The following is a 14,652-nucleotide window of genomic DNA, read 5'->3' on the forward strand; positions in this document are numbered from 1 at the left end:
TGGGATACTTCGTGACCTGTCGTGTGGCCAGCATTCCTAGCAGTCTAAGTTGCTGAGTATTTTCCTAAAATAACACTCACACTTGGATCTGTTTAGTAGGTGGTACACGGGAACACAAGGTATCATGAACGCGATATTAAAGTAGCGTGTGTGTGTGCATGTGTGTTTATGTAAGTGATGGAGCCACCAGTTGCAAAAGGTGGTAACTGACGGTACGGTTCGAGACGCCAGAGTAGGGGCATGTATACTCGTTCAGGGTGCTGCATGTTAGTGTATGCATTTGCAAGTGTGATGCAAAGGAATAAAGCAGGTATCATCAGTTGAGGTACTCAAAAGTGGCAGATTGTGGAATACATACTCTGCGGTTTTATATTTTGCGTAGTGTGGGAATTAGTACGGAAATATCTCAGGGAGAGGTTTTACCCAGCTAGATCTATCAAAATGGCACCTACTGAGGTCGGGCAATGTCAGATTGAGAACCCTGATGATCTGAGCCAGCCCTTGACCTTGATTACAACTATTCATAAACCCTTCACCACCGGGTAGAAACAGAGCATCTTATCTGAGTTGCCCTCACTTAAAGTCGCCTGTGAGAATTCAGAATTCTGGCACAAGCTAGAGAAAATGATTGAAATTCACCAGGTGCATCTTAAAGCTATACACGCATTGGTAAAAGTGAAGTGCCTGAGGAATATCTGGGACAGGATGGCCCAGGGGATGGGGGATCGTACATGGGCAACTATCGGGAACGCTGACAGTGAAGAAGAATATCGCTCTTTTAAAGGGGAAGTGAGTCTGTGGCTGGGAGGAGGCGAGAGTAGTTGGGCAGTGATTCAAAAAGCAGATGAGACAGCCATGGATTATGCAGAACATAAATATCAAGTGTACGAGGAGTATTCCAGTTTGGATAAGCCAGAGAGGGATGACCAAGTCTTTCTAAAAATGCTGAAGGAAGGCCTGAGCTCAGTCCACCAGGAAGTTTTAGCTCTAGGCATAACGGTGGGGTCCAACTACTCCGCGATAGTTTCGTGGGCCAGTGAGATAGACCAAAGAAAAGACAAGAGAAATCGTAAGGTGGGTAGAGTGGATACAGCTGCTGTGATGTCCTGGAGAGTTTGTTTTGCTTGCCAGCAGCCAGGGCAACTAGCAAAGGACTGCTGGACCAGGTATAAGACAGTGAAGGCATTGATATGCTACAGCTGTGGCCTATCGGGACATGGCTGGAGACAGTGTCCAAAAGAGAGGGGGAAAACCCAGGCGAAGGTCACGGCAGACACCCAGTCACTCACCCCATCAGCAAACAGTCTGACTGTCTATCAGATCAAAGAGCTAAATGGCGCCTCTTAGGGCAGAGTGTTACGTACCCCGTAACTGGGTTGCCAAACCAGCAGAAATTGATCACTCAGTTGGAGTCTGGATTACTAGAACTAAGAAAGTTTTATTAAAGAAACAAGCAACACAGTAATTGAAAGAATAATAAATGCAACAGTTCAGCAATGATAAACACACATGTGCACAGAATTAAGATAACAGCATCAATCAAGCTCTATCGTTGTCTAGGGGTAAATGACCAAATTTCAAAGTGACACAAAAGTTCAGTCCAATTTAGTTCAGTTCGCAGTAATCGTTGCCATGGCAATGGACAACGTGGGGAGAGAGAGAGAGATAGAACGGGAACGACTGATCATTCAGACACGGCTTCCACACACAGACCGGCGATATGGCTCACAAACAGCTTCCGGGCAGGTCCTTGGTGATGTCACCTGAGGTCACCGACTGTGACCCCTCCTCCAGATGCGGTCGATCCTCTGCAGTGAACCCGGCACCCAAGCGAGGGTGGACACACACCGGGTTCCCGCTGATCGTACCTTTCCACCCTGTGCGTTTAAGGCTGATCCCCCGATCAGCCGTCCAAGAGCTTCTCACCGACTTGTGAGAGGCGCACCGCTTCCAGGGTCTCGTTACCTCGGGTCCTACAATGGTGGGAACTGAACCATGATTGGTGTTCGTTGGTACTATAAAGCGAAGGCACTAACCACTACAGTACTATACTGCCCACTGGTGAAAGTGCAGTGAGCATGATATATTCCTCCTTTCATCAGCCCTCAGACTAAATTAGAAAGCCAATCACCTTTGCTGCCATCCGACTTTTACCTTCATATGGTTTGTTGTGGCATGGATGAAATCACCGGAGAGGCAGAGTTACTGGTAGATACAAAGCAGCTTCTTTATTCGACACAACAAGGTACAGCGGGTATCCTTCGCTAGAAAGGTCTGCTAGCCCAATGTGGGCTCGATATTTATATGCTAAATACAAACGGCAATCGCTATTTACCAAGTTATAGACAATGCATAGACCATGCTTCCTTTTGAAGCTACATACAAAACATCACACCTTCTGACTTCATCCTTTCCTCCCAACGGCAACATGTCCGGGCTGGTACTCACAGCCAAGTAGGAGTGCAAGTCAAATCCACAATACATTTATTTGGTATTTTATATGCTAACATAGAGGACAATTAATATTTATAAAGTATAGATAAGGCTGTCTTCGAAACTACCTGTAAACTTCACACTTCCATCCGCAGTGTCTGGCTAGTATTCCGATATTCACAGCTTTTAGGAAATGCATTGTTGTGAACTCAATCCACAGTACTTTGTCAAACAGAAGGCTGGTGGCCAAAGTCATGTAAGTGTAAATGAATCATCTACCCAAAAACTCACTCTAACAGTTCCTCCTGGACAAAAATTAAATTTGTACCAGGAAAGGCCAACCGAGGAGTATCTGCTCAAGTAGGGCAGCAAAAACACTCTGTCTCAAAATTCCCCCCCCGCCCCCCCGGCAATTTTATGTACCTTGATATCCATCCTAGCATCCCCTAATCGCTACCTATCAAATGTTAAGCAGAGAGGCTGTTTCAAGCCTTTAGGAATGCGGCTCCTTTCGTGTGCCTGTTGGCTCTTTCCCTGCAGGCTGACTGCACCTTAATCACATTCCTTTGTCTTCAGCCCTTCATCTTCTGGTTGCTGAAACTCTCCTTCAAGGAGCACACACAAGCCTTCTCATCGATGTACAGGAAGGGATTGGGGTGGCCTGTACGTAAATGTCTGCAAGGACAACTCCTCAGTGGCACTCCCTTTCGAACTGTCCGCTCGATCACTGTCCCAGCTGCTGAAAAGGGCCCAGCTCCTCAGACCCGGGGTGACTGTTTTCAGATGCCGTGTGCCGTCTGAAATGCCATCGAAGTGGTGGAACCTGGCGTCTCTGATTTAACTCAAAAATCCCTACCCATCTATTTCCTAATATTTTCTATACTATGCTATGAAATTAATCATCTGCCTTCAGCAACCAGCCTTCTTTGCAGAATACCATCATCATCACACTTTGGCAGGCTTGGTTTTCCAACACATTCTCAGTGTCTTTTGCCACACTCTCGGCATCTTCTGCCTTTGCGTTTTCTCCGGGTATGTATTCATCAGCTGTGGTCAGGTCTGGCATGGCCGGGTGGTGTTCCTCTCTCAGGTTCTCTGTAATTACATGGTTACTGGATACACTTGGTTGCCCACTCTGTCTGTGGGAACAACAAGAGGGTGAGTCATATGCTTTCACCTGAGTCCAGTGTTTCAACTGGCTGCCTCGCCAAGTCTGTAGTCAGATACATGTATCATTAGTTAAGGGTACCGTCTGTGGTCCTATCGGCTTGGGGGAAAACCCCGGCCTTTCCAGCAGCACCCTCACCATGATTTGGTTGCTGGGCTGTGAAAGAACTATCTCCTTTCCCTCTGGCTCTCTCTGATCAGAGATTCGCTGCTGTTGTTTCACTTGGTCCTTCAACACTTTAAGTTGGTTACAAAGGTCTTTCACATATTGGGTCATTCTATCCCTGTAAGCCCCAGGCTCCCCGCAACCCGTAATTACCCCATAAGGGAATCGCATTGCTTGCCCAACAATAATTCTTAGGGGCTGAGACCCAAAGCGTGGTTCAGGGTTGCGCGCAATCTCATCGGATTCCTGGTAATACATCAACCCATGTCTTTCCTGTCTCAGCTATAGCTTTGGCTAATGCATTCTTGATTGTTCGGTTCATCCTTTCCACCATCCCTAAACTCTGGGGGTGGTAGAGTATGTGGAACCGTTGTCAAATCCCCAGCAGGCAACACATTTCCTTCATCACTTTCCCCGTGAAATGTGCTCCCTGATCTGAATCCACCTGAACTGGGGTTCCCCACCTTGGGAGGATCTCCTGAACTAGGATCCATGCAGCGGTGCTGGCGGTGCAGTCCCTTGTTGGGAAAGCCTCTACCCACCAGGTGAAGTGATCCATAATTACCAGACAGTATCTTTTACCCCTGGTTTTTGGCAGGGGCCCTGTGAAGTCTATCTGGATGTTCTCCCAGGGTCCCCTCGGCTGAGGCTGATTTGCCAGCTGTAGCTTTCTGTTCTTACCAGGGTTATGCTGGGCACAAACGATACAACGGCGGCAGAATTTCTCATAATCCCCGCCCATCCCAGGCCACCACCAGTCCTACCAGAGGGTTGTGATCATGCTCTGCCTTCCCTGATGCACCACCCCATGATATAACTTTAGAGTATCTGTCTAATACAGGCCACCGCGACTCTTTCCTCCCCATGTGTCCAGCACCCATCTGATCCGTCCTTTGCTCCTTTTCTCAGCCATTTTTCCTTCTCTCCTCCATTTTTCCTTCTCTTCTGCCTCTACCTCTTCATATAATTTTACTAAGCTGGCTTCTGTCATTTCCTCCTGCACACTTGCAATTTCAATTGCCTCTTGTTCCCCTGCTGCCTTATATGCAGTAATGTTTGCTCTTGGAGGAACTGGGAAAACTTTATGTTCTGGAGTGGCCGCAGTCTCTCTGAGTATCCCCTGGTGTTTTTGTTCCTTTGCTATAGCCTGAACAATGGTGAGTGTGTCAGTTTGTATAGGGTCCTGCTTAGAGGGTTTATACAGACCCTCCTCTATTTTATCTGGGTTTATCTTTACTTGACCACAATCTTACTTGTGTGTAGCCCACGCTGCTGGGAACTGCTGACAGGGTAACCCATAGACCCCATCTGGGCTGCAGTCTCTGATGATAGGGGTAGCTGCGACTATGCTGGCAGGTTGTGTGCTCTGTTGGTTGTATGCGTTTGCTGCCCCTGACTTGTTCATATTATTTCTCCCTTTCCCGAATCTATAACAGCTCCTGCTTCCCTTAGGATGTCTATTCCAATGATCATGCCCTCATTATTTGGACATACCCAGAAATACACTGGAAGATGCATTCCCTCGATTCCAGAATTTACGACTCACTTCTTTCTGCTTTTATTGTTTTCCCTCCTGCACCCCTGATATAACTGGCCTGTCCAGTTATTGGTAAGGGTAAGTCTGTTATTGATACCAATGCCCCTGTGTCCACCAACATATGGCATTGCTGTCCCCCTAACAGTGCCGTTGTCACCAGCGCTGGCAGTGGAGCCTGCTGTCACATCTTTCTCGTGACGAGAATACACATAAAATTAAAATGTTTGCTGGCCTGGGTTAGCATCAGTGACATCAGCAGTTGGTCTGCCACCTGTCCTCAGGAGGAAGGAGAGATAAAGAACATGAAGCAGCATGTGGAGGTGTTAATGAAGGAGCCATCAGTCTGGGTATTGCCAAGATCAGCTCCCCCTTTGAACCCTGAACTGTTTGAAGTGATGGACAGGTGATCTGGAGATGTGTAATGAAGGGACGGTAGAGAGTGCTGTCTGGAGCGGCTCCCCCTTTGAACCCTGAACTGTCTGAAGTGATGGGCAGGCGATACCCCAGCAGGGGGATAAAAAGGGACAGGTTCGCTAGGGCAGCACACACACGACACCCGAGGTAACGAGACCCTGGAAGCGGTGCGCCTCTCACAAGTCGGTGAGAAGCTCTTGGACGGCTGATCAGGGGATCAGCCTTAAACGCACAGGGTGGAAAGGTATGATCAGCAGGAACCCGGTGTGTGTCCACCCTCGCTTGGGTGCCGGGTTCACTGCAGAGGATCGACCACATCTGGAGGAGGGGTCACAGTCAGTGACCTCAGGTGACATCACCAAGGACCTGCCCGGAAGCTGTTTGTGAGCCATATCGCCGGTCTGTGAGTGGAAGCCGTGTCTGAATGATCAGTCGTTCCCGTTCTATCTCTCTCTCTCCCCACGTTGTCCATCGCCATGGCAACGATTACTGCGAACTGAACTAAGTTGGACTGAACTTTTGTGTCACTTTGAAATTTGGTCATTTACCCCTAGACAACGATAGAGCTTGATTGATGCTGTTATCTTAATTCTGTGCACATGTGTGTTTATCATTGCTGAACTGTTGCATTTATTATCCTTTCGATTACTGTGTTGCTTGTTTCTTTAATAAAACTTTCTTAGTTCTAGTAATCCAGACTCCAACTGAGTGATCCATTTCTGCTGGTTTGGCAACCCAGTTACGGGGTACGTAACATAAGTGGGGTTCTCGTCCGGGATTTTGAACGCTAAATTTGGGATGGAGTAAATTGGTTGGGTTAAAATTCCCGAAAGATAGAAAAGGCAAACAGCAGAAATGGAGGCTGAGGAATTTATAAAGGCGCCGACCTTGGAGGCATTAGAGGATGCCAGGAAATTGGAATTGGTAGCTGTGGCCAAATGGTTGAATCTTGCTAAGGTGAAGTTGACAATGAAGAGAGAGGAGATACACAGAGCTATTGTAGAGCACTATGTATCTAAAGGTGTGTTTCCCCAAGGCGAGCTGGGAGTGGTGTCCATTGAAAAACCTGCTGGAGACGCGGTACAGGTACAGCTTGAAAAACTGAGACTCGAGCACGAGTTCCAGGTACGACAGTTGGAGTGAGAAGAGAAGGAGAGGGACAGACAGATGGAGAGAGAGGAGAAACAGAGGGAAAGGGAATTTGAGCTGGAGAAGTTAAAGATAAGGGCTGAGCAGGGGCTCGTGCCGAACCAAGGTGGAGGGTTCCGGGCGACCCAGGAGGTTAGGCTGGTTCCCCATTTGACGATACCGACGTGGATCGGTACTTTCTCCACTTCGAAAAAGTGGCTATAAGTCAGGACTGGCCGAGGGATAAGTGGGTTGTCTTGCTTCAGAGTGTACTGAAAGGGAAAGCCCAAGAAGCTTACTCCGCTTTGTCCGCGGAAGATGCCCAGAGGTATGAGGTGGTGAAAGAGGCCATCCCCAGGATCTATGAGTTGGTCCCGGAGGCATACCGGCAGAGGTTCCGGAATGCGAGGAAGCAGTGGGACCGCACGTATTTAGAGTTTGCCCATGAGATGCAGACATATTGTGAGTGTTGGTGTGCCTCGAAGGGGGTAGAGGGGGATTATGACAGACTGCTACAGCTGATCCTGATTGAGCAGTTTAAAGGTTGTGTCCCTGAGGGTATGAGACTCTACCTCGATGAGAAAGGGGCAGCCACGTTAGCCGCAACTGCTAAGTTAGCGGATGAGTATGCGTTGACGCATAAAATGAAGTTTGCCCCGAGTAAAGGCTACCAGAAGGGTAGTCAGGACGGCGGGGAGAGTCCGCCAGAAAAGTCAGAAAGTAAGCCGGGGACTAGTGAAAAGGATAAGGTAGACCGGGAGCAGTCTGGTAGGAAGTCTCCTGGGGTCGTCTGTTATAATTGTGGGAAAGCTGGACACTTTGCGTCCAGGTGCTTTGCCCCAAAGAAGGAGACGGGAAAAGGAAAAACAGCGATTTTGAATGGCTGTATCGAGCTGTTAAGCGAAACGCTAGGGAAGGACAGGTCTGGAAAAGTTCAGGAAGGGCGCGAGAGGTTTATCTCGGCCGGATTGGTGTCAGTTAAGGAGGGGTTAAAACCAGTTCCAGTGCGGATCTGGAGAGACACGGGAGCGTGTCAGTCACTAATACTGGAGAGAGTATTAGAATTTAGCTCAGAGACCCAGACTGGGGAGGTAGAGGTCAAAGGTGCTGGGGAAGGGACAGAGTCAGTCCCTTTGCACCAGATACACTTACAAAGCAACCTGGTCTCTGGACTAGTCACGATCGGGGTGAGGTCCGAATTACCGATGAAAGGCATGGAAGTCGTTCTCGGTAATGACATTGCCGGGGGAATCGTGTTCCCAGTCGTGAGGTTGACAGGTCAGCCTGCCGGCAGTGAGGCCCCGCCCATGGACTCACAGGTTCATCATGGGGCTGCGGTAGTGAATTTAGCTGAAACGTTTCTGCCAACCTTGCGCGAGAAGGGGGTAGAAAATGGAAAGAAAGAGTGTAGTGAGACAAGAGGCAGTGAGGGAGCTGGGACAGACGTAGCAGTAGCCAGGAAAGAATTTGTGCCGACGCAGGAGCGAGACGAGGGGCTGATGGTTTTGGCGAGACAGCTCTCTCTGACACAGTTTTAACAAGGGAACTAGTAGGCTATTGTGCGGAGGAGGAAGTGCTAAGGAAGAAAGGGAGACCAAGTACCGTGCCCGCCGATGAGGAGTGGGGGGTGGTGCAGAAGAGTTATGGGGATGATAACATGGCCCACGAGGTACCCCCCGGTGGACATTTTGCGGTGCTGGAGGAAACAGTTGGTGGAATCATGAAAGAGGTTCACCGGCTGCCCAGGGGGAAGGATGTTATTGATCATGACCGACGCGAACTGAGACGGTCACAGGCTTTTGATATGCTAACAAACCTAGTCGGTGTTAGCGTGGAAATCAATGAAGCTAGAGGCCCCCTGATAAGAGGAAAAAAACATTTTGAAATGATTAGTATGGGATCGATCAGATGGGAGAAGGCTATTGTTTTGGCCCGGTCTACTGATAAGGTCTCTCCCTTAATCCCCGAACAAAGCGAATCTTTAGCAGAAGTAATTAAACGACTCGCACCCGTGTGCTTGATTGTCCCGAGGCGATGCAAGGAACTGGGACGTTGGGTGATGTCTGTCACAATAGGGCAGCCTAGCAAACAACATTCATATATAATGAGTAATTCAGTGACTAAAGGGCTGATGAACACAGAAGTGTGTATTGGCAATTTAATACGGCTGTCTGAAGCCAGCTTGATAGTGAACCTTGAAAAAAATGAATTCGGCCACACGAGGGTCACTTACCTGGGAATTGTGGTGACACAGGGGCAGCTGGCAGCGATGCAAGCTACAGTGCAGGCTATCGCTGACCTCCCAACCCCGACAGACAAGAGGGCCCTCAGAAGGCTCTTGGAGATGGTGGGGTACTGTAGGAAGTTTTGCAATAACTCTGCGGTCACTACCCCTCCCCCTCCTATACGAGAGAAAACTGAGTCGGAATGGGACGACCCTTGTTATTGTGGTCCGGGACAAAACCAAAGGAGAGGTTACATTGATCGAAATTCATCAGTGTTTTTGGCCACTATGAAGTTTGCTGAGTTGGAGCCTGGTCTAGGGGATTATTAATAACACATGTAAAAGGAACAGAGAATGCGATGACTGTCTGTCAAGGTGTTGACAACCTCAAACTCGCTGTGTTAGCCAAATAGCTGATAAAGATGTATATTTGTGTGTGTATCAAATAACGCATTCATGTTTGTAATTTTTACCTCCCGGTAAAAATCCTTAAAGGGGGGAAGTGTGACGAGAATACACATAAAATTAAGATGTTTGCTGGCCTGGGTTAGCATCAGTGACATCAGCAGTTGGTCTGCCACCTGTCCTCAGGGGGAAAGAGAGATAAGGAACATGAAGCAGCATGTGGAGGTGTTAATGAAGGAGCCATCAGTCTGGGTATTGCCAAGATCTGCTCCCCCTTTGAACCCTGAACTGTGTGAAGTGATGGACAGGTGATCTGGAGATGTGTAATGAAGGGACGGTAGAGAGTGCTGTCTGGAGCGGCTCCCCCTTTGAACCCTGAACTGTCTGAAGTGATGGGCAGGCGATACCCCAGCAGGGGGATAAAAAGGGACAGGTTCGCTAAGTTCCCACCCGAGGTTCCCATCCCATTGTAGTTCCCACCATCGTTACACTGTTGTAACTATATGTTATAATTATGTGGTTTTATCAGTTTTAGTCTTGGTTTGTCTTGTGTTTTCTTGTGATATCATTCTGGAGGAACATTGTTTCATTTTTTAATGCATGCAACTGCAGCTTCCCCTGTCATCTGTTGCGGAGGAATTCAAGGTGGCAACATGCAGAGTTTTATTAAGCTTGAGAGATTCTAATGACGTCTTGGTAAAGCAAGCAGGCTTTACAACCAGATCTGGGCGTAAGTGGGCAGCCAACACAGCTGTGGAGGAGGCAGTGTGTTCTCTGAAGCTGCAAGATATCATCAGCAACCCCTGCGTCGGGCAGCAAGGCCTTGGCTCAGTTCACTTCCAGAAGTGGGGAAACGCAAGCATAAGGAACAGGCGAGACATGATAGAGGTGGAAGTATGGATCCGTGAGGAAAAGAAGTGGATTTCAAAGGCAGTGGAACAAGGGTCCCAGGGTGCCTGGACAAAATGGGATCTGCCCAAGCGCAAGATCTCATGGACAGAGTTATGGAGACTGGAGCCCTTCCGTATTTCCTTCCTCTTGCGATCCGTGTATGACACCCTTCCTTCACCAGTACATCTGTACACATGGGGGATGAGAGAGGACCCGAACTGTAAGCTCTGTGGTCAAAAGGGGACACTGGCTCATATACTGTCCAGGTGTAAAACAGCTCTAACTCAAGGATGGTATAGGTGGCGCCATGATAAGGTGCTTCTGGATCTTGCTGACACACTAGAGCGGGAGAGATGCAAGAAGAGGACGGCTGGCACAGATTTGAGGAAGGCCATCACCTTCATCAAAGAGGGAGCTAGGCCTTTTGCAACCAAACAACCAAAGCCTAATCTGCTGCTAATGGCCAGGTCCTGGGAGATGAGGGTCGATGTGGGAAGGAGGTTGCAGTTCCCGGATGTGGTGCACACAACCCTACGCCCGGACATTGTACTGTGGTCAACGGAAGACAAGAAAGTAATTCTGATCGAGTTGACTCTGCCGTGGGAGGAGGGATGGGAAGAGGCCCACGAGAGAAAGGCCCTGAAGTACCAGCACTTACTGCAGGAGTGTAAAGACAAGGGATGGCAAGCATGGTTGATCCCTATGGAGATCAGCTACAGAGGTTTCCCAACCAAAAGGGCATGGTGGTTGTTGTCAGATCTGGGCCTGGACGAAAAGAGCAAAAAACAAGCAGCTCGTAGGATCGGGGAAGAGGCAGAACGAGCTTCTTGTTGGTTTTGGAGTAGGCGAGAGGAGGGGAGCTGGAAGCCAGGAGCAGATGGGCAGTGATTTGGCCACCACTGCGGCCCACCAACTGGAGAGTGTCGTGGTTAAGAGTCGAAACAGTCGGTGAAGGTTAGGAACCACCTGATGACATCTGCTCCTGGCTGAAGGCTACGGTTACCTTATAAGGTAACTGGAGAATGCACCCTAACAGGTGTATGTAACGAGACTAAATGACAATAAACGAAACCACTAAATATTCTCTTTCATATTCACAGTTTTTACAATACCTTCAAGTTAGACATTTCTTACAAAAATATTTAAGTAATTTTCCTTACATATTGGATGCTGACCTGTTAGATACTATTACGGGTATGAACCCTTTGATGAAGGGTTCCATTGGAAGGATTTATAATTTGCTATTATAATGGGATAAATTTGACTTATATGACGGAGGACTGGACACGGATTCTGAAGCTTGTTAACTCTTCTTCGATCTGGTCATTCACTGATTCAATTTAAAATTGTACATCATTACTATTTGACGAAGGAGAGATTGTCTAAGATGTTTCCTAATGTTGATAGTTATTGCGATAGATGTAAAACTGAGACAGCTACACTGACACACATGTTTTGGTCCTGTTCTATATTGGAACAGTCCTGGAAGTCAGTTTTTTCTACAATTTCTAAAACACTTAAAATTAATTTACAACCTAACAAATTAATTGTGCTTTTTGGAATCCGTTAGTCTTGCGAGACCATGGATCTGCACCTGGAAAGTCTTCACTCTCCAGGGAGCAGGCCTAGGCAAGGTTGTATGGAATACTGGCAGTTGTCCATGCTGCAAGTCTCCCCTCTCCACGACACCGATGTTGTCCAAGGGAAGGGCAAGGGCAGATATAGCTTGGCACCAGTGTCGTCGTAGAGCACTGTGCGGTTAAGTGCCTTGCTCAAGGACACAACATGCTGCCTTGGTTGGGGATTGAACTCAGAGCCTTCAGATCGCTAGTCCAATGCCTTAACCACTTTGCCACATGCCCACTTTTGGAATAATTCCTCAAAATATCCATGGTATCTCTTTCTCTGACCAACATGTTATTGCATTTGTTACATTGATAGCTAGGAGGGCCATTTTGTTGAAGTGGAAGAATAAATTGGCTCCCATTTTGTCACAATGGTTCTCTCAAGTGATGCTATGTCTTAGAAGTCGAACCTTTGAAACTATGTTTGATTCTGAGAAAAGATGAGGTTCATTTGCTTGTTACTATCATTTGTGTTAATTGATAGATTTCCTCCGCTATCTAATTGTAAATATTTGGTACTTCTTTTTCTTGCTGGCGGTTTGATGTTTATCTTTAGAAGCTTTTTGTATGATGCATGGCTCTGGGGTTGAACACCTAATGGGTTTTTTTCTCACTTTTCCTTGCTTAGTAGGGGTTTTTTTCTCTTTTTTTGTCACCAAAATTTTTTCAATCTTTAAAACAATGTTTTTTTTCTTGGGACTTTGTAAGTGTTGCCTACTTCGATGTAACCTTGTTAATTTTGGATAATAATAATAAAAAGATTTGAAAAGATAAAAGAAAACTTTACCAATACCCTGACTCCTCAAACCTTGTCCCAACAATCAGCAACCATGGGCTCCTCTACACAGCTGCCTAGCATTCGAAAATTAAAATAAATGATGCCCACAAAGCAGGAGAAGGGGATATGAAGATAGCAAAGCGTTTTCAGGTAGCCGTTTCCTCAGTTCGTAATGTAATTAAGAAATGGCAGTTAACAGGAACGGTGGAAGTCAAGTCGAGGTCTGGAAGACCAAGAAAACTTTCTGAGAGAACTGCTGGTAGGTTTGCTAGAAGGGCAAATCAAAACTCTCATTTGACTGCAAAAGACTTCAGGAAGATTTAGCAGACTCTGGAGTGGTGGTGCACTGTTCTACTGTGCAGCGGCACCTGCACAAATACGACCCTCATGGAAAAGTTATCAGAAGCAAACCTTTCTTGCATCCTCACCACAAAATGCAGCATCAGAAGATTGCAAAGTAACATCTAAACAAGCCTGATGCACTTTGGAAACGAGTCCTGTGGACTGTTTTGGGCCGCAATGAGCCAAGGTATGTTTGGAGAAAAAAGGGTGCAGAATTTCATGAAAAGAACACCTCTCCAACTGTTAAGTGGATCAATCACACTTTTGGCTTGTGTTGCAGCCAGTGGCACGGAGAACATTTCACTGGTAGGGGGAAGAATGATTTCAATTAAACATCAGCAAATTCTTGAAGCAAACATCACACCGCCTGTAAAAAAGCTGAAGATGAAAAGAGGATGGCTTTTACAACAGGATAATGATCCTAAACACACCTCAAAATCCACAATGGACTACCTCAAGAGGCGCAAGCTGAAGGTTTTGCCATGGCCCTCACAATCCCCCGACCTAAACATCATTGAAAATCTGTGGATCGACCTCAAAAGAGCAGTGCATGCAAGACGGCCCAAGAATCTCACAGAACTAGAAGCCTTTTGTAAGGAAGAATGGGTGAAAACCCCCAAACAAGAATTGAAGCTGGCTACAGAAAGCGTTTACAAGCTGTGATATTTGCCAAAGGGGGTGTTACTAAGTACTGACCATGCATGGTGCAAAACTTTTACTTCGGGCCCTTTTCTTTTTTTGTTATTTTGAAACTGTAAGAGATGGAAATAAAAAAGTAATCTTGCTTAAAATATTAAAGAAATGTATCATCTTTAACTTGATGCCTTTTGGAAATCAGGTCATCTTTTACTCGCTTAGCTATCCACAGTAACAGAAATTTTGACCAGGGGTGCCCAAACTTTTGCATACCACTGTATAAAGGCTAAAGTAAATAAAGTAAATTCTAAAAGAGAGGGTGAAATATAGTCAGGTAGTGTTCATGGATTTGTTTTCCATTCAGAAATCTGATGGCAGAAGGGAAGAAACTGTTTCTGAAACATTGACTCAGCTGCGGAGGCGATTATCCACAAGAGAGTTGGTTATGTTTATAACTTTCTGCAGCTTTTTCCGCTCCTGGGCAGTGACTCCTCCATACCAGACAGTGATGCAACCAGTTAGCAAGCTCCCCACAGTACAGCTGTAGAAATTTGTGAGTTGTCTTTGGTGACATACCAAGACTCCTCAAACTCCTAATGAAATATATCTGCTTTGTAATTTCTTCAATAATCTTGGCCCAGGATAAATTTTCAGGGCTTAGGCGGAAACGGGAAGAGGCTTTCTGCGACTGTTGAGTCTCATAGTAAAGGGGTAAGTTACAGGTTTATTTATTTAATAATAACAGTAGCATTAGAGGTATGCATCTAGGATTAGTGTTGTGCCTGGAGTGCCAGATGTGGGGATCCTGGGAGACTCCCAGCCTCCGCAAGGATTACATCTGCACCAGGTGCATTGAGATGAGGTTCCTTAAGCATCTGGAGCTGCAACTTGATGATCTTCAACTAA

General features: G+C 46.8%; 1 long non-coding RNA gene across 4 annotated transcripts in view; it reads left to right on the forward strand.

Annotated features, from left to right (window-relative positions):
• Nucleotides 1-14,275: 14,275 nt before the first annotated feature.
• Nucleotides 14,276-14,652, forward strand: part of LOC140204057 (uncharacterized) — a 73,657-nt gene continuing 73,280 nt past the window's right edge. For all 4 annotated transcript variants that reach the window (XR_011887505.1, XR_011887506.1, XR_011887503.1 and 1 more), the window contains exon 1: nt 14,276-14,457. This is a non-coding gene — a long non-coding RNA (uncharacterized lncRNA). The remainder of the gene's footprint in view (nt 14,458-14,652) is intronic.

The sequence above is a fragment of the Mobula birostris genome, chromosome 10 (genome assembly GCF_030028105.1).
Source record: "Mobula birostris isolate sMobBir1 chromosome 10, sMobBir1.hap1, whole genome shotgun sequence".
In the NCBI taxonomy this organism is placed as follows: Eukaryota; Metazoa; Chordata; class Chondrichthyes; order Myliobatiformes; family Myliobatidae; genus Mobula; species Mobula birostris.